At 36.3% G+C, this 24365-nt stretch overlaps 1 protein-coding gene across 3 annotated transcripts in view; it reads right to left on the bottom strand.

Moving 5' to 3' along the window:
• The window catches only part of PLXDC2 (plexin domain containing 2), a 266176-nt gene that overhangs the window by 147958 nt on the left and 93853 nt on the right, over positions 1-24365 (bottom strand). Inside the window, exon 1 of one of the 3 annotated variants that reach the window (XM_087712674.1) lies at positions 16270-16397. The exons of 1 other annotated variant lie outside the window; for it this stretch is intronic. The gene's annotated coding sequence lies outside the window, so the exon portion shown is untranslated. Of the gene's footprint in view, positions 1-14599; positions 14685-16269; positions 16398-24365 lie in introns of those variants that run through there. One more of the 3 variants, XM_087712673.1, reaches the window with a different exon arrangement.

Here is a 24365-nt window from a genome sequence, read left to right as displayed (position 1 = left end):
GTCGAGCGACCAAATGACGGCTGCCCTACTAAAGAATGAGGCAGAGGATGAGGCCCTAATGGCCCAGGCCGCCGCCAGGTGAGTCTTGTGACAGACCTTTTCAGCCTTCTTATCCTCTGCCTTGAGGCCTTCAGACAGGTCTGCAGGCAGGGAGGCACTAAAAGTAAGAGCCGTGATGGGCGGATCTACGGCTGGAAGGGCTAAGAGATCCTCCAGGACCGGCTCCATGGTATAAAGTTTCTTGTCCACTCCACTAGGAGAGGACAATGTGGCCGGTTGGACCCACTGACGCTGGATGAGGTCCAGGAACAGGACTGGAATTGGGACTAACTCCTGTTGAGACGTAGGAGCATCAAACATAGCTGCATTTGGGTTGATTGGGGCCGAATCAGCCGTGGATGGGGCGGGTTTGTGCTTAATGCCCACCATAGTGGTGGCCTTCACTTTACGTAGAACTTATTTAAACAAACTAGGTTTAAACAGGCCAGAGAAGGAAGGTGCCTCCGGAGTAAGGTCTTCATCCCCCTTTTCCACCGGGTCCAGAGCCTCCAAGGCCGAGGACTCGCTAACTACGGAGGACTCCAAGGAGGTGTGGCGAACCCTCTTGGCCGGGGCAGGTCCACCCAGATCAGAGGGAGAGGTTACTGGCTCAACGGGTTTGTCCCGCACCCGCATGGCATCAGCAATGCCCCTTACAATGGCACGCTCCACCACCGCCTGCATGCAGGGAGAGAGCTTGGGATCCTGATCCGAGTCTGGGTCTAAGTCAGTGGGCTCCTCCATCTGGGAAGGCAGATCCTCCAGCGATCCCCCTGGGGGGGACCTCCGGGGCCGGGAACCAAGAAAGGCCCGGGGAAGGAGGTTCAGAAAAGGACCGGTCAGGGGACAGGTTTTGAGAATCTACTTTCTCTGCCATTAGTGCTGTCAAGTCCCTTTTAAGTAGTGGCAGGACAAAGGAATCCCCTGGGGGAACCTCCTTAGCTGCCAGGCGACGGGCTTTCTCAAATTGTTTCTCAAGCGCCCGTTGGTGCCTTGCGACATCCCTGGCCTCAGCAGCAGAGGGGGCCCTAACAGGAGGGGTCTGAATGGGAGCTCTGTCTCCGCTAGCCCCACAGCCCATGGAAGGGGGTGAAACCTGACCCAGGCACTGGGGGTGTCTACTGGTCACAGAGCCCCATTTCTCCATGTCAATGACCGCACAGGATATTATCAAGCACAGGCCGAAAACAGGAGTAGTTGCAGTTGGTATAGGCTACACTGTAAGAGAAGAAGACAAAAATCTTGTTAAACAGGTCATATACAGGAAAAATATCACTTCAGTTATGATAGATAGCATTGTTAGTTCCTGATTCGGAGGATGAGGGCTGTAGCGGAAGACTTGCAGGCTAGTCAGGGATGAGGGGAGGCCCAAGCCCAAAGGCAGGCCTGGATTGAGGGGGCCTCCCCCAGGCCGGTGCGGTGGCCTTTGAACAGACCAGAACCCCAGCGCCACTTGTAGAGAAAAGGTAGAGGGGTGACAGGTTGCCAGTGGGCAACCCCCTGGCTGGCCCCCTGCCACCCAGCGGTCCCTGGTGTAGCATGGCTGCGCAGCCTGCAGCTAGGCCCGAATGGCGCGATAACGCGCCTAAAATGGCCACCGTGCAGTGAGGGGAACTAGGAGGCCATGCGGCGATTGCTTTAGCTGATAGACGATCACGCGCTCCTCCGCGCAGAGCTAATGAGCGAGGGTCAGGAATGAAAAAACTACTAAAGAAAACAATAACAGGGACCACTAGGGAGCGCTGGCTTGCTAGAGCCCTCTGCCGCCGCACTGCGCCATTTTAAAACGTGCGGCAAGTCTCCAAGACCAGCCTGAGTAGATCGGGATAGGAGGCCCTCCCCCCAGCAGCACGCTTACCTCCTGGCCTCCTGGAGGCTTACAGTGAATGGATTGGATTAGTCAGTAGAGAAGAGGCAAAAATTGCCTAGGGAAAATTGCTCAGAAACGAAAGGCCAGGAAGAGAAAGGAGAGTCCAAGCCAAAGGAATTATTTCAGCTGGAGCTCCCAAAAAAGCTTCAGAACGGGCCAAACTGAGGAAAATTTCTGGGGATAGGTCACACCAGGAGGCGTGGCCAAGGAAAAGTCTTCCTCAGTTTCCAGGGCAACCAGACTGAAATAACCCACTGCTTGGACTCTCCAACCAGTGCACAGGAGAATGGTTGAATTTTTATTCATGCACTTGTTCATGTTATCTTTGCCACATCTCATACAATTACAATTCAAGTGATTTATAAACACTACTAAAATGTCTTAATACAAATATTTATGTGTTTGTGTGTGTGTTTTTAAAGAAATGAGGAAAGAAACACAAAACAATCTATTCAAGTTGCATAAAAAGTATGCCTAGGTAAGTGTTTTTCAAACTTGAGAGTTTTTAAATGTGTCAACTTCAATTCCCAGAATTCTCCCGACAGCTAAAGCTTATAAGAGATATTACATTCTTAGTCTTGATCAACAGAAGCCCAATAATAGGAGCTACCCACAAAGGTCATAGAAAGACAACTGTAAACGCCTACATGAACATCCCATTTACAAGGTGATACTCTGTAGGATCTTTACTCTTGTAAAATACTGATCTTAAAGACTGATCAGGGCTTTAACAGTGAAGCAGTGGTGAGTTGCAGACAGTACGCCACGATATGGGCGCACCAGTGCCTGCGCAGAACACCGGGTACTGTTCCGGTATGGTGCTCCTGAGGGCCCACCCACCTGCCTGAGCAATATTTGAGCTCTTTGGCGCTTTTGCGCAAGGAGCACACGGCACCTGCATGACGCTCCACCAAGCAGCTGGAGTGCTGCGGAGGCATCACAAGAGGTAGGGACACATGACCACACGGCGCACATTCATGTGGTGGATGCCGGGCCCCGTTGCAACCGTACCAGTTGCCATGGGATACCCGAACCCACCACTGCAGTGAAGGTTCCTGAGTCCACATCATTTAAGATCTTATGTGTCATAACTCTGAATCTGATTTAGTAGCTACCAGTAACAACCATTGCATCAGTAAAAGAAGAAAAAAAGTACACAGACAGGTGGCTCACTCAGTTTCTGAGCAATTTTACACCAGCTGCAGCTGCTTGACCAAGGAGCAGAGTTATACTACTCAGAACATATATAGTACTAGATGAGATTTATTGTTGATGGACATCTGTGGTTAGCTAAAGTTGCAAGAGTTCTCCCAGAATACAGTTTGTGTGAACTAATCTTCTGAACTTTCCTGATCAGAAAGAAACTGATGAAAACAAAGGACTCAGCAGAAGATGCAAAGTTAGCCTATGCTAATTTTCTAAATAATGAATGCTTCTCAGATTACCCTGGATTAGCCACTGCATAGAGAGAGCTATTTGTCTAATATTAGATCCATTTTTTGGTAAACTAATTTTTCATCTTTCCTTTTTCTTTCTGTCCCCATATAGTTACTCTTTTTTTGTTCATTACAATAGTCATCCAAGGTCTTTTTTTCTTCTTCTTCTCTTTTTACTCATTCTGCTAGAAGGAAAACAATCTCTCTAGGTATGGTTGTGATTTTGTGTTTGATATACGTAGACAGGGTTAAATTAATTTTACAAATACGATGCCTTAATATAGAAGTAATTAATTTAATGAGTACTTTTATATTAATATATTTTATATTAATATTATTGTTTTGTCATACACACACACACACACACACACACACACACACACACACACACACACACAGTCTCCATATATTGTAGTGTGTGTGTGTATCGAATTATCCTAAAAATATGAGTTATAAAAGGAGAGGCATTGTGATCTCCAGAACTTAAAATATATTACTCACTTAGCTTTCATTAACTAACATCGCCAAAGTGTACAAACCACCATTGAAGAGATATCTGCCTTTATACATCATTAATCAATTTGGCCATTGCACACATGATAGGCCCATCTGCCCGTTACCCATCTGTAATTAGCTTTCTCATTTTTACTTCAGACATGTTAATCAATGGAGGCTTATATCCTAAGAGGAAGGAATAGGAGCTAAGGCTACATACATACATACATACATACATACATACATACATACATACATACATACATACATACATATGTATAAAAGCCAAATAACACCCACTCATCACAAAATCTCCAGAACCGTAAAGCCTACAAACTTGAAATTTGGCACTTATGTTCCTCTTGGTTTCTAGGTGCTTGTTAAGAAAGGATTTTTCAAAATGACCATCAGATCATCAGTATTTTTTATACAGTAATTAACATGTTCTGATTCTAAGGAGTTCTACTCACCTTCCCCACCTGAAAAGAATTCTGTTCCAACTACCAGTTGCCTCACATTCCATTATCTCAGTTCAAACTGGCAGACGTTCCATTCCTTCATTCAGGAGCAGTCTGGGACTCCTTACAGTTCTAAATGTTGATATCTCACCAAGATGTCTATGCCTTCTACCTATGGAACTGTTTCTGGACTCAAGGCAGCCGAGCAATATTTCCTTATGTGTTTCAATCCCCGACTACCACTGAGACAACAGATTGTGAACCGAATTTTTGCTGCATAGCCCAATCACATAGTTTCATCGTGAAGCACAGGTATCCAGTATGTGTGTGTGTGTGTGTACACCCCCCCACAAACATATATTTATGATTGCACTCCCTCCCTGTTAAGCAATATTTTCTCAAATTCACGGTTCTCTTTATTTCAGATAAACAGATTATAATGGTTAGAGCACATACTTTACAAAATTCATTTTCAAATAATAGTAGCAGCAGCAGCAACAACAACAAAACAAAGCCTTAGTAAATAGAAATCTTGAATAGATAGCATTTTTCCTATAGAGGTCCTTGAGCTAATTTTATCTGGCAGAGAAAAATAAACAGCTGCTTTGGAGAAAACAAGAAATCTCCCAATATATTGTTACAGGATGTTACAGATAAAAATTGGACTTAGGGATCGATCCAAACTTAACACTCCTGTTTTTGCATACTCTAAATTCATCTCTCTTTCCAGATGAGAACAAGGATTTATTTGTTTTGTTTTGTTTTGCACACTACTTAAATCTCAGGAGTTTATAATAGAAACCAGATTTAAAACCAAAGATATTACTGTAAAAGAGGAACAACTTCAACAATCAAAAGCCTGTTGAGAAAAAAAGTGTTTTAAAGGCTTTTTTTTAAAAGCAAGAAGGAAGACAGCCCCCTTAACAAAACAAAGGAGACATTCCAAAGACATTGAATCTGAAAACAAAGATATAGTTTATGCTGGAGGCAAACAAACCTTCACAGAACAGACGCTGCTTTTTAAAAAAATGTTTTTTGGTCCTGAGGACTGGAGTGGTGAAGTGAGTATGTAAAATGAAGTAGAGAGGACTACATCATGTAAAATAAGTGACTTGAGATTATTCTGCTTCACAAAGAAGCTGATTTTCAAAACATGTTCAGTGTTTAAAACATGTTCAGTGCTTAAAACATGTTCAATGTTATAAATATATAACTATCTAATATATAAATTGAAGGTTTAAGCAATAATTTAATTTGCTGTTAGTAAATTTGAGTGGTCATGTCAGAGGGGAATCTGGTGTCTAAAAAAAACAGCAATTTGATAATCACACATAGTCTGTTTTGATTATAGTATTCCATAAACTCTGAATTGCCCTATTGAGATATCTTAACTGAAACTTGAATTCTATTGAATCAGTATATAAGATAAATAACTAAAAAGCCCCAAAGGAGAAGTTGTAATATGCAATATTAATTGTTCAGTCCAACAATTGTCACTGAAACTTGCTTTGTGTGCAACAGATTCACACTACAATTTCTTGTAGTAGGTTGCAAGTTGGATACTTATTCACATTTATGATGGTTGTAGTGCCTTGAGGTCACCTGATCATAATTTACTATTTTCCAGCTGACTTTCTATAAGCAAAATCAATTGGATGATCTAGATTCACTTAATGACCACAGAGATTTGCTTAACAATGGTGATAAAAATGGTTGTAAAATCAATCTGCCATGATGCCTTGTTTAATGACCTTATTTAGTCCCTGAATTTCCGGTCCCAAATATGTTACCTTGTCAATAAGTCAAGGACTATGAAGTCTTCAGAAAATGGAGAAAATCCATCCATCCAGCCAGGTATAAATGGTGCACTGAAATAGACTCCATAAAACAATTCCCAATGAATCACAGAATTTGTTTTGCTTGTGCGAATAACTCAAGTCTATGCATATGCCACTGATTCATGCAATATACTCTTATCAAGGTAACAAAATTCAGCATCAGAAAAAGTATTGTTACTTTTATGTAAATAGCAAATACTTTTTGTTGCATAATGTTTTCTCCTTCCAATTCTCATGTCCCCATTTCTAATATTCCACAGGACACTCTTTTTAACACTTCTGATTTTATTTGAAAAAAGATATCACAATGCAGATTTATTTCATAACAATTGGAAGTTAATAAATTTGAACAGATGAATTCAAATTTAGCCTAAGTTAATTTTGTATTTGTAAAATGTATGCCCATGCATTTGTACAATATGTGCATTTTAAAAGAAATCTTTTTTTATGTTTTCAAAACTTAAGAGTGGCATTCAAAATTAATTAAATAAGGTGTCTAGAGGGCTGCCATTTATTTAAAAAAATACAAAAAATTACAAGAGATATAAAGGTTTTTCTAGGTGGGTTGGAAAACAAACTAAACATGCTTCTCAAAATGACTGCATTTGATATGACATTACGTTCTGAGAGTCAGGACAACAAGAAAAAAAATATCCCAGCTAGATTATAAAATAAATTATGATCACCATCATGGAAGGGTTTAGAAAGGTTAAATAATAAATTCTAGCTCCCAAGTAAAATAGAAGCAGAGAGTAAACTAATAGCACATATTTAATGTACATAATAATATCAGCTGACCTCTTACCAGACAGCTTACCATAACTTTTTAGAATAATTTACCATTTAATAAAAAGTGGAACCCTCTAATGTTTCATTTAAATGCAAATTCTATTCTGCTCTTGATTTTCTGGAGAATGCCAACTCAACCTTATTTAAACTCGCTGGACATATATTAAGATAGATTCTTCCAGTCAATTGCTCGATTATAAATTCTTCTGCAAGATCAAGTATTATTATTTAATCAAGATTCATATAAAGAAGGAATACCCATTCTTTTCCTGATAGGAATTTAATCTAAGTTTCTCAAGGATCTAAACTGGTCAGAAAACAATGGAGAAAGAGAAAAGGAAATATTTGAAGGGAAATAGAACTTTCAAAACAACTGAAGCCTTTTATACATAGTAGATAAGCATTGCGGCGTGTTTAATAAAGGGCTAGATATCTATTCAAACGTAAATAGTTCATAAGGAATACAAAAAAAATTTGTATTAAAAATATTCTATATATTTTCCATGAGCTACCTTAACAAAGATGAAACACCAAGGAAATATCTAGAGTTACTATAGAATGAAACACAAAATTCTTAAATATAGAGATGGGGAAACTTCAGAATCCAAACATTTTGCTCTCTACTTGTCATGGTCAAAGTAAATTAGCTATTATTATACATAATACATAGTAATTCATAGGAAAAACATATTGGTTGGGAAGTGGTCTGCTTCATTGGAAGAGGAATAAAATTATCCTACAGTGGAGTAGGGTGGGAGTTTTTTGGTTCCTAATTCTTTTTACCAAAATCTACACTTTAGACAAGTGTATAGCTATGCTGAACTGACAGAGATTTCCTTCTTCACCAACATATAAAGTCAACAGACTTCTTCCTTTACCTCCTTCTGTAAAGCTATAAGAAAGGTAATTTATCAGCCATCTTTAACGACGGGGAAAATGGAAAACAATAATCTTTTGCCTAACTTAGTTTTTCTGTTCTTCTTCTATTTCTTTGCCTTAGCTTGAAACCACAGACTGGCTGACAGCCCATCTTCAACCACTAAAACCACCATCAGGTTTGGAAGCAAACTTCTGACATCTTGTGGTAAAGAATAAATTCTGGACTAATCTGATTTGTTGAGTGCTGTGGAATGATTGGGTTTATTGTACTGTATGTATCACTAAATAAAGAATAAGCTTGCTAAACACACTTATCAAATCAGGCAGTATTATTATAATGAGATAGGGGACAATGGCGTCTAGATAATGGGTATTCTGGGCAAGGCACATTTTGATTCAGATGAGAAAAGAGAATAAATTCCAAGTCAGCAAAGAATCAATCCATTCCTGGTCAGCACTCTAATTGTGAATCCATTGTACTGAACTGAATGTACTATTTCCATTAGCCCCATTGTTTATGTTTCTAGTTTAAGTATGTACTGTTAGTGTTTCTATATAGCTCTGTTGTTGTGGTAGTAGTTGTAATTAATATTATTACTTAAATGTATGTTTATGTTAGGACTGGAAGCTTCTATATCTGAAAGAAAGAATATCATAGATAGAGAACTTTAATTGACTATCAAAGCCAGGATACCAGGATATTTTAAACTATGGTATTTATAGTTTAGTATAAATACCAATATTTACATTAAAGTAGCAAGGCAAGGGCAAAATAGGAAAATGCTAAGCTTACATACTCATTAAACAAAGCTTAATCTACAGTTAAGTCAGTAATGTCAATTCTTGCTTTCTTGTACTTTAAACTCCCAACTGTTTGATTTGCTGGCTACAATAAATATTTAGATGTTTATTAATTTTATGATACTTTGTTTATTGTGCATTTGTAATCTTAACGATCTTAAAATCAAAAACACGGTTCTTATAGTTATAACTTAGTGTCAAAGTTTTACAGTTCTGTATTAGTAATCATTTGTAAGAATATAGATGTGGTCTTAGGGAGATGAAAGAGAACGGTGAATGATCAATGGAGAGAAAAATAGTCCTGAATAAAAGGAAATCTTGGTAAAGAAGAGCAAAATAAACTTATCTTTATTTTGTTCAGCATAAAATACAAATAAAATATCTGAAAAGCTTTCAAGAGCTTGTTATTCTACTCTACAACAGTAAAGAACTTTCTCAATATAGCCTAAAATTTAAATTATTTTGAAATAATATTAGTATTAATCTTTAAATTCTAATTCCTGTAATTTCAAGTAGCATGCCAGAGAATGTCTAATGTCATGAAATCTATGAGATGACAATATAGGTAGTTTCAACTTAAGCCCAAAATAAATAATGTTTGGTGAGAAATTTGTTAAGTGAATCTTGCCCTATTTATGACTTTTCTTGCCAGTTATTAAATGAATCACTGTAGTTGTTAAATTAATAACACGATTGTTAAGTGAGTCTGTTTCTGATTTTGCTTGTCAGAAGGTTGCATAAATGTGACCAATCACATTTATGACTGGTGCAGGACACTGCAACAGTTATAAAGGTGAATCAATTGTCGAGCATCCAAATATAAATCATGTGACCATGGAGATGCTGCAATAGTCATAAGTGTGAAAAATAGTCATAAGTAACTTTTTCAGTGCCGTTGTAACTTAAAATGGTCACTAAGCAAACTGTTATAACTTTAAGATTAATAAATACAATTGTTATATTTATCTAACTATATATATATATATATATATATATATATATATATATATATATATATATATATATATATATATATGTATATATATATATATATATATATATGTATATATATATATATATATATATATATATATATATATATATATATATATGTGTGTATATATATATATATATATATATATATATATATATGTGTATATATATATATATATATATATATATATATATATATATATATATATATATATATATATATATATATATATATATATAGTTTTACAATTTTGTTACTAAACCAATATTCATATTGCTAACAGGTCCCTTAAATTCTTATACTTAGAATAGTAATAATGTTACATATTTTATACTGGATTATAGGTGAAATACATATTGACTAACTGAATGCTTTTATTAGACATAAACAGATACTGCATGCTAATGTTCTGATTAACTTCATGAAAAAACTGAAGAAATTTGAGAAATATTTAGTTTTGAATTATTTTGCCCAAAACTCCTATTTTTCTTTTATTAGAGTCTTCTAACCATGTAGTCTAGTTACGCTTCTCTAGTGTGCAGTTCCCAAAACCACAGGCCACTTCCAAGACCATGAACACTGCCAATAACATTTGGTTTGACCAGAGTGCTAATGTCCACTCACTCTCTTTCCATTGGTGGTCAACCATAAGATTCCCCACTTCCTGCCATTCAAAAATTAACAACATATAAACAGCACTGTCACAGTTATATTCAAGACTGACTGTATTTAAGAGCAGGCTTCCACATACAATATACTATATTATTATACACTGACTAAATGATACCCATAGAAGTTTAAAACATCTGTTTAAATAACTTTCTCTTCAACATACAGTCCCTCCCCTTTTAATCCTATTGAGAAATGATCTATCAAGCATATTTGACCTAAAGGAAGATGAAATGAGGGGGGAGAGATAGGAGTATATTTTTCTACATCTCTAGGGTGCAGGTAAGGGGCAGGAATTCTTACTGCAATGTGTAAATCATCCTATTCAGTCTTGCCTACAAAGAAAAGCTTACCTATAAAAGCTCAATATTTTCATTCTGATGAGATTAAAGATTATGTTTGACTAGTAAACTGGATTGGAACTCAGATTTATACAACAGTTTTCTTTAAGATATTTCAAAAACTATATACAGTTTAAGAAAATATGTGTGGTTTGGTCTAATGAAAATGTTATCAGTCCTTAAAGATTCTGGGCCTTATTCTCAAGTAAAATTATTGTGAAAAACTTGAAGATATATAGAGAGCAAGAAATACTGGTACTGTCTCAACTACCTTTTAGTTATTGTTATAATCAGCTATGCTCATGTTTTTTTTTTCTACAGTCCCTGGTTGTACAGGGACTACACATGCAAATGCACATTTTATCACTAATCACATTTTACTTATTCAGTATTTTTTGTAATTAAAATGTACTTGCTTTTTAAAAGATAGTTGGATTCTTTGTTTCCCTCAGAATACCCATCTCAATTTCCCCCCCCCCCAAATGTTTGTTTATTTACTTATTATTTATTTATACAAACAATATAAAAATACAATTCACAAAAAATGAATTGATAGGGAATCCAGCTAAATATGTACAACTTATAGTGGTAGTTTCATATGCTACTTTATTTCACCAGCTATCTCTTGCTGAACACATTACCACCAATAAATTCTTAGTTCCTTTCTTAAAAAGATTCTGGATACCAGTAGACTGGCATTAACCACTACTCATAAGCTTGTTTAAGATATAGTTGTCAGAAAGTTTGAATGAAAGAAAATGGAGAAAGGAACCCAATTTTCTTTATATTAAGTCTGCTTATTTATGCAAATTAGAAAAAGCTTAACTTATCTTCCTTAATGCCAAACATTGTGTATTTTAAAATTAAATGTACATTGGGCAAATGTGTTAAAATACTTTTATCTGCCAATTAGCAATAAGCTAATTTTAAAGTTAGACCACAATGCCAATGAATCTTTGTATAATTAAACTTATTTACTCTTATCAGTCTAAAAATAGCAATATAGTTAATACATTACTTGAACTCACAAAAATGTTATTCTGGCAGAATTTCTTTTGGCTTCTCCAGATGCAAAGCATCAGATTTATCTGAGACATTTAAAAGCAGGCATTTTAATTTATTGATCAGTCAACAATATTATTACCCAGCCTCTATCTAACATAATAACCAAGGGCTGAAAAATGATAATTACATTATCAAGCAAACAAAAACATTCCCTTGGAGACTTGTTATTAAAATGTCATCACCTTTGGTTTATCATTATGTAGCACTGAAAAAACTAAGTTAACATTATGTACTATAAAATTCAACTAAATTTCATGGGCCGAAAAACAAACTAAGTGGTTTAGATTAAGACATTGTTTTAATATATAGCCTCATATGAGTTGTAAATAGGCAGATGGATTGTAAAGAAACATTCATCTGGATACCCGTATATAGAGGGGTAGAAAAAGGGGACATGAAGGGGACAGCGAGAGGGAGAGGGAAAGGGAAGGAGGGGGGAGAGAGGAGATTAGATGCTTATATCAGCCAGTTTGGTGCAGTGGTTAAGCCAACAAGCTAGAAACTGGGAGTTATAGTTCCACTTTAAGCACAAAGCATGTCGGATGATTTTGAGCCAGTCTCAGACCTAGGTGCACGGGCACTGGCAAACTAATCCTCAAAAAATCTTGCCAAAAAAACTGTAGTCTAATCCAGAACTCAAAGACATCTCCCTATACCAGTGGTTGTCAACCTGTGGGTTGGGACCTCTTTGGGGGTCAACCAACCCTTTCACAGGGGTCGCCAAGATGGTCTTAGGAACCGAGACACCAATTTTATGGTTGGGGGGGGGTCACCACAACATGAGGAACTGTATTAAAGGGTCGCAGCATTGGGAAGATTGAGATTGAGAACCAATGCCCTATACTTACTGTACATGTGACTCTGTACAGTGACAAACTCAAGTTGCCTGCAAGTAATTCCTGGAGAAATCATAAATATTCTAAATGATATAATTCAGGAAGAAATTTAGGCACAAGTATAGAACCCAGGATACTGGAAATTCTAGTCCCACTTTAGGCACAAAGGCAGTGAGATGATATTCTCTTTCACCCCTGGGAAGTAAACCAGGGCAACACTTCTGAACTTCTGAAGAAAAATTCAGGGATTTGTCCAGACAATCCCTGTAACCTAAAGTCAAGTACGCACACACACTTATTTAATGATGATCTATACAATAACATTGCTTGATAACTGTGGATCAGATATGGGAACATATTTGGTGCCTTTAAAAATGTTAATACCTTTTTTATTCAATGATTCTTATACATCATTTCTACAGAAAATATCATAGTGTTAAGAGTAATGTATATACCACCCCACCTCACTCCACGTGGGATGGAATTTAGTAACCTATGTATCAATTCCACATTGTTAATCTATAACAAGTTTATTATAATAATCATACCAGAGTCAATTCTAATGGCATATTGCTAGTACATCAGAGAAGCTGACATCCATATGCTTCAAAATAAGGTCAAACTAAGCTGGATGTTATTGGATGGTGCTATAAAAATACTGCAGTTTAATTTAAAACGGCCTAAAGTAATAGCAGCTTTGTAATGAGGTCATATTTGTTGGGTTTACTTTTGTTTCTAATACCCAATTAGAATATTACTACTGGAAAAGAGAAACAGAATGACATTTTACAGTTTTCATTATCTACTTTTTTCATATGTTTATTTGTTCATAATACTGATGCCTTGCCTTTGGACTAAATAATCCTTAAAATAGTTTGCAATGATTGGCAATAACAATAGAAATTAATGAATAACGTAGTATTTTCTTGCTGCGCAAAACAATCATACAATTTCAGAAAGTTGTTACATCTCAAACTAAATGCAAGAAACTAATGTCCCCAACTTGTAATACAGTAAAGATTCTGTCATATTGTTTTTGCTTTGTTTTTTGTTTTTTTGCATCATAGACTAGCAAGGTTCTTCTTCTGCACTGAGAGCTTGACCCCTAAAGATTTTCATCAATTGTTTATTGACATAAAATCCATTTTTTCCTGTGCCATATTTAGCTGGTGTCTATCCTAGCTTGGTTTTTGGATTTTTTCCCCTTCTTCATAGAGAAGCTATTCTAATTACCGTATTTTTCAGAGTATAAGATGTACTTTTCTCCCTCAAAAAAGAGGCTGAAAATCTGTGTATGTCTTATACACTTAATACAGCATTTTGTGTCTCCTGAAACCCCATCCCCTTCACCAAAATGGCTGTACATAGCTTATAGGAGGCTTTCAGAGAGCTCCTGGGGGCTGGGAAGGGCAGAAATGAGCAAAAAACAGCCTGTTTCTTGCTCAATTTTGCCCCCCCCCAGCCCTCAGGAACACTCTATAAGCTTCTTAATGCCCCTTTTTTGACAATAAACGGGCCCGTTTTCAAGAAAAATGGTCCATTTTTTGCTCATTTTTGCCGCCCTCACCAGGAACACTCTACAAGCCTCCTAAGGGCTATTTATACGATTTTTTTGAAAAAAAAAAAAAAGCCCTGTTTTTGGGGAGGTTTGCAGAATGCAAAACCTTTTTTTTTAAAAAAAAAAAATTGCCTCTTCAAAACCTTGGTACACCTTATACTCTGGTGCCTCTTTGATTCAAAAAAATATGATATATTTTTGTATCACAATTTTCATAAGGGACACGATGGGTCAATGGCTAAGACACTGAGCTTGTTGATCAGAAAAGTTGGCAGTTTGGTGGTTTGAATCCCTAGTGCCATGTAACAGAGTGAGCCCCCATTACTTGTCCCAGCTTCTGCCAACCTAAGAGTTCGAAAGCACATAAAAATGCAATTAGAAAAATAGGGACATTTGGTGGAAAGGTAACAGCGTTCCGTGCACCTTCGGCATTTAGAGCACGGAGACTTCTTCGGACAACACTGGCTCTTCGGCTTTGAAACTGAGATGAGCACTGCCTCCTAGAGTCCAGAACAACTAGCACATATTTACCTTTTTAGCTTATCACAATTTTCAAATTTCCCACAGAGTTGGCCTCCTCAGGGTGCCGTCGGCCAGACAGTGTCAGCTAGCGACCCCCAGAGGGAGAGCCTTCTCTATGGGAGCGCCTTCCCTCTGGAATGAGCTGCCCCCGGAGCTTCATTATAATCCCCGACCTCCGGTCCTTCTGACGCGCCCTAAAAAGTTGGCTTTTCCAGCAATCCAGCCTGGCTTGAACAAAACAAAATAAATTATTGATCATTGTTAATTTTAATTCAGATTTTTTTAAAAAATGTTATTGTTAATTCTAATTGGGTTTGTTTGGGATATTCTATTTAATTTTTTAAAAAACTTTTGTATTATGTGTTTCTTTTAATGTTGTACGCCACCCTGAGTCCTTGGGAGAAGGGTGGCATATAAATCTAATAAACCAAACCAAGGAAAGATATTCCACATTCTTGCAATAGTTGCAGTACATTTGAGATAGATTTTTTCTTGACAATGGCATGAGACCATTTGGTTTAGAACAGAATGGATTAGCTCATTTCACACCTCCCTGCCATGCATGAAGTTTCCACTTGTTTTCATGAACAAATTCTTCTCCTGCTTGTCACTGGCCAAGGGTTCACCAACCAGCAACCAAAGACCATCATTCAAGCCTACCGTGTCTGAAGGGTCCTTGGTGCTTTCTGAGCTCGGTTGCTTTCTTGAAGACAATTACATCCCTACGACCAATTAGATCCCACAGATTAGGCCTCCTCCGGATTCCATCAACTAGCCAGTGTCGACTGTCGACCCCCCGGGGGAGGGCCTTCTCTGTGGCTGCTCCGGCCCTCTGGAACAATCTCCCCGTGGAGATTCGGACCCTCGCCACCCTTCAGGCTTTCCGCAAAGCCGTTAAAACCTGGCTGTTCCGGCAGGCCTGGGGCTGATGAGTTCCCAGCCCCACTCGAATTGTTGCGGCTGTTGATGAGTTTTTAATTTGTTTTTTTGTATTTGTCTTGTCTTCTCGTTTTCTGTACTTCCCCTTTTCCCTATTTAGTTTGTTAGCCGCCCTGAGTCCCCTTGGGGAATAGGGCGGCATACAAGTTTAATAAAACTAAACAAAACTAAACTAAGACATTTAATTATATAAACTAGATAACATCATTAGTGTTAGGTATGATATACTGATGTATTAGCACTGATGATGTTTGGGTAATGAAATAGCAGTAAGAAAACAATTAAACTCAGAGAACACCAAGGATCCCTCATTTCAACCCTGAGCTACAAATATTCTCCTATAGTGGAATGTCTGCTTGCAGATTCATTCACAATTATTCCAGGTTGGCTAACAGTCTATATCTGGTTCAAGAAAAGAAAATGTGGGTTAGACCTATTTCCTGGAGTCATTTCTCTTTTCATTCTGAAGCATGTTCAGAATGTTTCAATTTAAGCCAAGAAGAGAAATCCAGGCCATTCAGGTGCTGACTGTGCATTCCATGGATGATACAATAATCCGTTTGGTTCTAACAGCAGCTGATACATCACTACCATCACTGATCCTGATTTTCCATCTGTTCAACTTGTTCAGGGCAGCTGCATTAAAAGAAGATGAGGAAACAACAACTCTTTGGGTCACTTCCCTTTCGAGAACAGGAAATTGTTAACCAATTACATAGGATCAGTTTTATGTAGCATACCTTATGGCAGTACAAGAAACAGAGTTTTGATAATGGCTCCATCAAAATGGTTGGATTATGTTCAAATGTAAATTTTGCCTACCATGGATGTTTTAATTACTCTCTTAAAAAAAGATCAGGAGTCCATAACAGATTCTGTGGGATACAAGTGTCACAGACAGACAGACAGACAGACAGACAGACAGACACACACGTATCTTAGAGCTATCTTGTGCTTCCTGCTTCTTAAACTCTAAATAATATAACCATGATCTGCTCTGTTTAATTGACAATTATTTAATTTGCAGTTGTCTAGATTGATTTCACTTTACTTTGTTAATTAGCAGCACACAAGACAATTGGAAAAGAAAAGAAAATTATAATTAAAGTGTAGGTATAGGTAACGTATGAAATGGTATGGTATGTGTAAACATGTATGTATGTTTGCATGCATGCATATACATGCACACATACACACACTTACACCATACCTTACTTATACCAATAGTCTTCGACTTACAACTACAACTAAACCCAACATTTATGTTTTTATGTGAGACATTGGTTAAGTGTTTTTTGCCCCATTTTATGACCTTTCTTACCACAGTCTCTGCAGTTGATAAGTTAATGACATGGCTGTTAAATGATTCTGGCTCCCCCATTGATTTTGCTCATCAGAAGGTCGCACAAGGGAATTGCGTGAGCTTGGAACACTGCAACCATCATAAATATGAAGCAGTTGCCAAGCATCTGAATTGTGATCACGTGACCATGGAGATGCTGCCAAGTTCATAATTGTGAAGAATGGTCATGTTACTTTTTTTCAGTGCAGTTGTAACTTTGAACAGTCATTAAACCAACAGTAAGTCAAGGATATCTATCTATCTATCCATCCATCTATCTTTCATTTATATACCTACCTACCTATCCCAAGAAAAGGCTTCATGGATAAAATGGGATAAAATGTCAAATCCAGCCTAAAATCTGGTTGACTATGAGACCAACCTAAGTAATTTAAATTAATGTCACATTTGGGACAGTTGATCTAGGAAGTAATAAAATAGTAGTTGTAAGTGTGTGTGTGTGTGTGTGTGTGTGTAAAATTTTAGTTTCAGGAACAGAAAGAACATTGTTTTTTTGTTTTGTATTAGACCAGTGCTTTCTATCCTTGGGCACTGGTGATTTTTCTTTGGATAGCAACACAGGAACTATTTGTTTATATGTTTGTTTCTGTTTGTTTAGCTGCCAATCTGCTTAATTGAGTAGCACCCAATCAAAAATACAAGCCTCCCATCACAATTACCCGTCACAACAGGGACATTTAAGTTAACTTAAAAGATTGCCCCAGATACTAAAATATATTCAGAAATCTTTCAAAGTATTCCTATGAAGACAAAGTATTCCGATGAAGAAATGGTAATCAATTAAATTAACAATGGTAAGTGGTCCTCAAAGTCTGAGTAGGCTTTCTGTTGACTGATTTAGGATAATGGAAGAAATTTTTTGGAAAGACTGCCTTTCTAAAGTTTTTTTTAGAAGCACAAGCTATTTTTTTAAATGATAGATCTGTGTTTTTGCTGATATGTGGGGACAATTAGGACTGCCCTTGTTGACTGCTCTCCTTTAGCTCACAAAATTACAATTATTAACAAATAAATTACAGAAACTGTTATCTTGCAATCTATGAATCAACTTTTTTATTGGAAAGGAAGTTGATAGGGCCATTATTAGTACTATATAAATACATTGTAATGATTATAGATAAAACAATCCATTTACCCCAAAAGAAAGAATGAACTAGAAATGATTTATATATTTTATGTCCTCTATGGCACAATAGTATGCCTGCTTTCATAAACTGTTTGAAATTTCATTTTTTCCTTGTGAGAATCAACAAGTGATTTTTGGTACAGAGCACTTATTTAAAGATTGGGGTCAATTTTTCCTTGTAAAGCACATGGCAGTTTGTGTCATTTTATAGATGCTTTGACATTTTTGTTTCTTCCAGAAAACGCCCAGCCAAAATACCAATGGCATTACTTCTAGTAAAAAGTCCAAAGGTCGTATGTTCTAATTTTCAATATGCTAAAACTAGTATAAACAACATTTTAAAAAATATTTCACACTCAAAAATGTGATTTTGAGGACAAACAGAAATAAAGTATATTTCAAAGAAATTAGTCTTGACTAAAATTAAAAAAAAATCCTGTGGCATTACAAAAAGTGCTTCCACTTGTTTTTCTTTCTTTCTTTCTTTCTTTTTTGCTGGCAGCCAAAAACCTCACTACATCAATAAAACTTTCAGCTATGGGAAGACATCTGGCAGGGACCAAACTTTCAATAGCTTCAAAAGACCATGCCAACCATTCTTAACAGTTAACAAAACTGCAGTGACAGTCTGAATATGTGAACTTCATATGCCCTGGAGAGGGTTCTGAACTAATTCCATAAGGATCCCAAGACACATAGTGCCAATGCAACACCAAGGACTTGCGGATCTTTCAGACTGAATACAAAAGCCATAAGCTTGTATTGACTCATTCCCCGGAGCCTAGTTCCTCTGTGCAAATTACTAGGAAGACCAGGGCAGTGGTACTGGTGGTGGTGATGGTGGAAAGAGGAAATATTCCTAAATCTTCAACAAATGCACAGCAGCTGGCTGCAAAGAACTTCTCCATTTCAAAATACTTATACAGTAATCCTTGACTTTTGATCACTTAGTGTTAAATTTCCATTGCCGAACCGTTGTTAAGTGATTTTTTCCCCATTTTTAATATCTTGCCACAGTGACTAAATGAATCATTGCTGTTGTTAAGTTTGCAGCATGATTGTTAAGTGAACTTGACTTCCCTATTGACTTTGCTGATTAGAAGGTTGCAAAAGTGACATTGCAACCATTATAAATACATGTCAGGTACCAAGCATCCAAATGTTGATCATGTGAACAGGGGAATGGCTGCAAAGGTTGTATGAAAAACAGCCATAAATCATTTTTTCAGTGCCATTGTAACTTTGAATGTTCACTAAATGAATGGTTGCAAGTTTAAAACTGTATTGTTTTACTCTTCTATCATTTAGCTAACATGTTAACTACCTTTTATAGGAAGCTAATTTGCTCTCTGCAGTTTCCATATCTTTGCATCTTTAATCAATTGGCAGTTTTGTGAACTTCATGAGGACAAGGAACTCCCAATCCATAGAATATATGGCCTCATAGCATTTCCCCAACCATCCTTTACCCTTTTTTTGCCTTTTTTGGAAGCCTCCTCTTTTATTTGGATTCCTCTCTCAATTTTCATAATCGGAGTATCTATCTCTAATCAACTATTGAAAACTCACACCTTCTGGACATTGCAGTCCAATAAAGAACAGTACGGTCTTTAATTATATCTAGCCCAGTCACTCGGAAAGAGAGATGGGCAGTCTCGAAATCTGATAAATAAAAAAATTAAAATAAAGGGCAAGTGGTGAGTAAATTTTTTTTAAAAGCTGATAAAACCATGTAACAATCCAATGATTGTATTAATAAAATCTTATTTTCTGAAAAGGGAATGAGTGATGGCCTCAAACGTACCAATGTCTCTTTGAATACAAAAGAGGACATTCCTGCAAGTTAAATCACTCAACTTCTGACACAACAGATTGCTTTCTATATTTCCCTGAACAGTTGTAAAAAACATGGCATGACCTTGTACATTGTACAACTGTTACAATGTACTCATGTTCACATTATCAAAATCTGGGGTGTTGGACAACCATCATATATTTATAATGACTGCAGTCTCTGGAATCACGATTGCAATTTGAATCTTCTTAGAAGTCAACAGGAAGAATCATGATTGAACTCATAGCCCCCTGATTGTGAAGTGAAGAGCGCCATCTCAAGGCCATTGTACCACTATGATTCAATCAAACTGATTGCTTGAATCCCACCACTAAAATGCAGAATCTAAATGAAGATACAGGTTAATTCCAGAGTGACAAGATAAGGGATTAATTGATGGATTCTTCATTTCTGCAGCTTTTTAAGAAGAAGGTCAATACTATCTCTCATACATGGTTTAATTGGGTTTCAGTAAGAAAATTTCTACATTTCTATGATTTTGTGGCTTCAAAGTAAGCTATGCACTTCTTCAAAGATGTCAATAATGAAGTTTGAAAACAAAGATTGATACAAAACTTGCTATTCTGTGACTGATATTCAGTGGATATTATTTATTTACAAAACATAATTATAAAACTCATGGGCAATGTCTGGGAAGCTAAGGGATGTTCTCAGTCGGATATAGAGTGCTGTGTTAAAAAGATGGATCGAAAATAAGAAAAGAATAAATGGGGCCCATAGGTAAAGCAGACAGATCCAGTGCAAGAAAGGCATGGAATGAATTAATATTTAAGAAACCATATGTATTAATTACTAAAACAAAATCTGTCACTAACAATTCTTCAACTGCACATCTAAGAAATGCAGATAAAGAACTGCATATTAAACAATTGAACATATTCTAGCAAATAATCCCAATAGGTTTTTTTTCCATTTATATTTGGATAAACAATTCAGAATTACTAATAAATATTGTATTAACCAACCCAATTTACTTTATCATGTGAAAAGAAGAATAGAGCTAACTTTAAAATGTTTGGTTTATTAAAAAATATTCCTGATTTAAAATCCATGCTAGATTTTCTCCCATTTTACCAGAATTTATGAATTCTAATCTCAAACATTATAGTGAACAATGCTAAAAAAACCTATTCCTTAAACTTTGGTAACCTTTCCCTTAACTTTCAGCTGCAATAACTATTTCATTTCCATCCTAAACCTAAACTCAAAACAGAAGGAAAAGTTCCCTTTTTCTTCTTTGCTTCAACTGTTGTAGGCTCCCATATCATACTAAATATGTCTTTCTTTACATTATACAGGACAGAGAAAGGGTCTTCCTCCCAACAAATCATGTATTTATTAGCAGGACTTTTACTTTAAGGTATCTCTTTCTAATTTTGTTCTTTATAAAGTGTGAAGTATCGTCTTATGATGTCATACTTCCCATCCATTTTATTTCAATAGTTTGAGATAGTTTGTCATATGTCGAAGGCTAATTTGCTGTGTATTTCAGTAACCTCCCCCTTCCAAAGTAGTTATTAATCTTCATTTTTACTTACAATGCTAAGTGAAACCTTAATATAACTGGCAGTCTTTGATGAGTATCACTTTATACTGAGACATTCTGTCTGTCACATTTCAAAGAAGGCAGAACTAAAAAGAGGATAATAGTTTCATTTCTTTTTATTGTACATCAAAAAGTAAGACTAGAAGGAAGATAGTTCTGCCCAATCTTCTTGATACCCTGAGCATAAATTTTGAAATGAAAATATATTTTTTTTAAAAGAAAGTAGATTGCACAACAGACAGAAAAAACTCGAACACTGTGCTATTATTCTGGAACTACAGTAAGCAGAAAATTAGGAAAGTCTCATGTTCAATCTATTGTTCATTTTACGTAAATCACCAGGATTTCTGATTCCCAATTATTTTAATGTGTCAATTAAAAAAATTGAATGTCTCCCATCCTAAACTGGATTGTATTCTAGCTGTAATCATTAGATTTCTGTAGAACATTTGTTCATGAGATAAGAATCTTTCTGAGATAAAAATTATTTAGGATATTTTACTTATGCTGCAGTTCCCAAATAGGGTATTGCGATATCTTGGCATACTGCAGGTAACTTACAGAGGCTCCTATAAATATTTTATATTTTTGTGACATCCATTTGTGAAGCAGGGTATTACAATATCTTTTACAAAACTGGAGTGTTTTCAGTTGCCATGATAAGAAGCAAGAACCACATGATCAATGCAGAATGGGGAGGGAGGATGGTGATGTCCAATCCTATACAAGATTTAAGCTATGCAAATATATTCCAATAAATAGTAGTTGTAATCATTTTGGACTGAAATGAATTTCCATTTCTGTGTCTTATTTTTTAAACAGCTACTAAATATCCTTTAGGACATTTTACTTAAGCTGCAGTTCCCAAACTCTGTGCTGTGATATCTTGGCACAAAGGACATAAATATTAAGTTGCTTGGACGTAATTATGTAATAAATGATACTGTTAAACATTTTTTTTTAGCTTAGGTGCTGTAAAATTAATGAGACTAAAATTCTGTGAACTGAGGTAATTTGGAAAGCTCTGATCTAAGGTGTTGAAAGGATTGTAATTCAAATACAATCCTTGACTTACGATCACAACAGAGCCCAAAACCTATGTTGCTAAGTGAGACATTTGTTAAATGCGTTTTGCCCCATTTTATGACCTTTCTTGCCACAGTTATTAAATTAATTTTTAAATTAGTAACATGGTTGTTAAGTGAATCTGGCTTCCCCATTGACTTTGCTTGTCAGTCAATGGGGAAGCAAACGTTGATCACACGGTACTGCAAATGTCATAAATCTGAGTTAGTTGCCAAGCACCTGGATTTTGATTACATGACCATGGGAATGCTGCAATGGTCATAAGTATGAAAAACAGTCATGTCCCTTTATTCAACAAACTGTTGTGAGTTGAAGACTAATTGTAGTACCAAAGGAGGCTTTGTAGGAGGGTATACCCTAAAAAGAATGCCATCACAGAAAAGCCCCACTGAATTGTTCATCAGGTGGGATAGGTTGATTGTCCATTCATACTGCTTACTTGCCACCTCTTGGTCATTTCTGTATATTGGGTGGCAGGTAAATTGTTGAATTGGCTACTCTTGCAATGCTGAAATATAAAGAAGGGAACATAGCTGTTAAATTCCCATAATTTTCTCTAGATGGAATGTTTGAAATGCTTCAAATTTTGTTCCACTAGAGATCAAACAAGCCATTTGTGTGGCTCCAACTAACTGGAAAACTGCAAAAGTGTTATTTCCAATGAGTGTCTTTTGTTCTGAGCTCAAAAGGAGCACATCTCTTCAAAGGAAATAAATCACAGTTTCTCCCTTCCTCATTACTTAAAAAAAAACCAATTTCCGTTGTCCAGAAACAAAGATTTTGAAGCAGGAAACATAAAACTTGATATCATAGATTAATTTACCTAAATTACATATTCTAGTCCCTATGTTCTAGTCTAAAATTGTATCTATGTGAAATAAAAGCAAAAGCAAAACCCTATTTTAGTTGCAACTTACATTTGAATAAAATGATACTTTTATCCTTTCAAGTCAGTATTAAATGTTCATTTATCTAATGGAATAGAGGAACTGCAGTTATCTTCCCAAATGACAGCCTTATTAAAATTCTTTTAGATACAAAAAGAATGTATCTATTTATCTTTTTCTCCTCCCCATCAATTAAAAACACCAACACAGGGAAGTTACCTTTTAAGAATAAATTGATTGCTGAACCAGAAAACACATGTCTAAATCTGCTGCACATTTCTGAGTGGAAAACATTTGTCCTCACTGCAATTTTCTTAATAGAATATTCATTGATATTTAGATATTGTGTCATTTAGACACAATTCTGATTATGGGCCAGATCCAGGTATAAATTTATGGCAAATAACTTTAATTTATTTCAATCAATCAATCAGAATAGAGCCAGAAGAGGTCTTCTTGTCCAACCCCCTGCTCAAGCAGGAAACCCTATACCATTTCAGACAAGTGACTGGCCATTCTCTCCTTAAAAACTTCCAGTAATTTGGACCGTGAGCTGTTCAAATGTGCAAATTGTCCTCACTGTTAGGAAGTTTTTATTTAGTTCTATACTCCTTCTCTCGATTAGTTTTCACCCATTGTTTCTTGCCTGCCCTCTGGTGCTTTGAAAAATAAGTTGACCACCCTGCTCTTTGTGGCAACCTCTTAAAAAGAGCTATCATGTCATTCCCAGGCCTTCTTTTCTTTAGACTAGCCAAACCCAAATCCTGAAATCGTTCATGTTTTAGTCCTCAGGCCTTAAATCATTTTAGTTAATCTTATTTGCACTTTTTCCAAAGTCTTAATATCTTTTTGTAATGTGGTGACCAAAATTGGATGAAGTATTCCAGGTGTGGCCTTGCAAAGACTTTATAAAGCGGTACTAATACTTCACAGATTTTGATTCTATGCCTCTGTTTATAGAACCAAAGATTAT

Source organism: Thamnophis sirtalis, unplaced genomic scaffold (assembly GCF_051295495.1).
Source record: "Thamnophis sirtalis isolate CommonGarterSnake01/CBP01778 unplaced genomic scaffold, rThaSir2_p1.2 scaffold_4, whole genome shotgun sequence".
NCBI classification, from domain to species: domain Eukaryota; kingdom Metazoa; phylum Chordata; class Lepidosauria; order Squamata; family Natricidae; genus Thamnophis; species Thamnophis sirtalis.
Note: the sequence above shows the minus strand (reverse complement) of the source record. Positions and strands in the feature narration are given on the sequence as shown.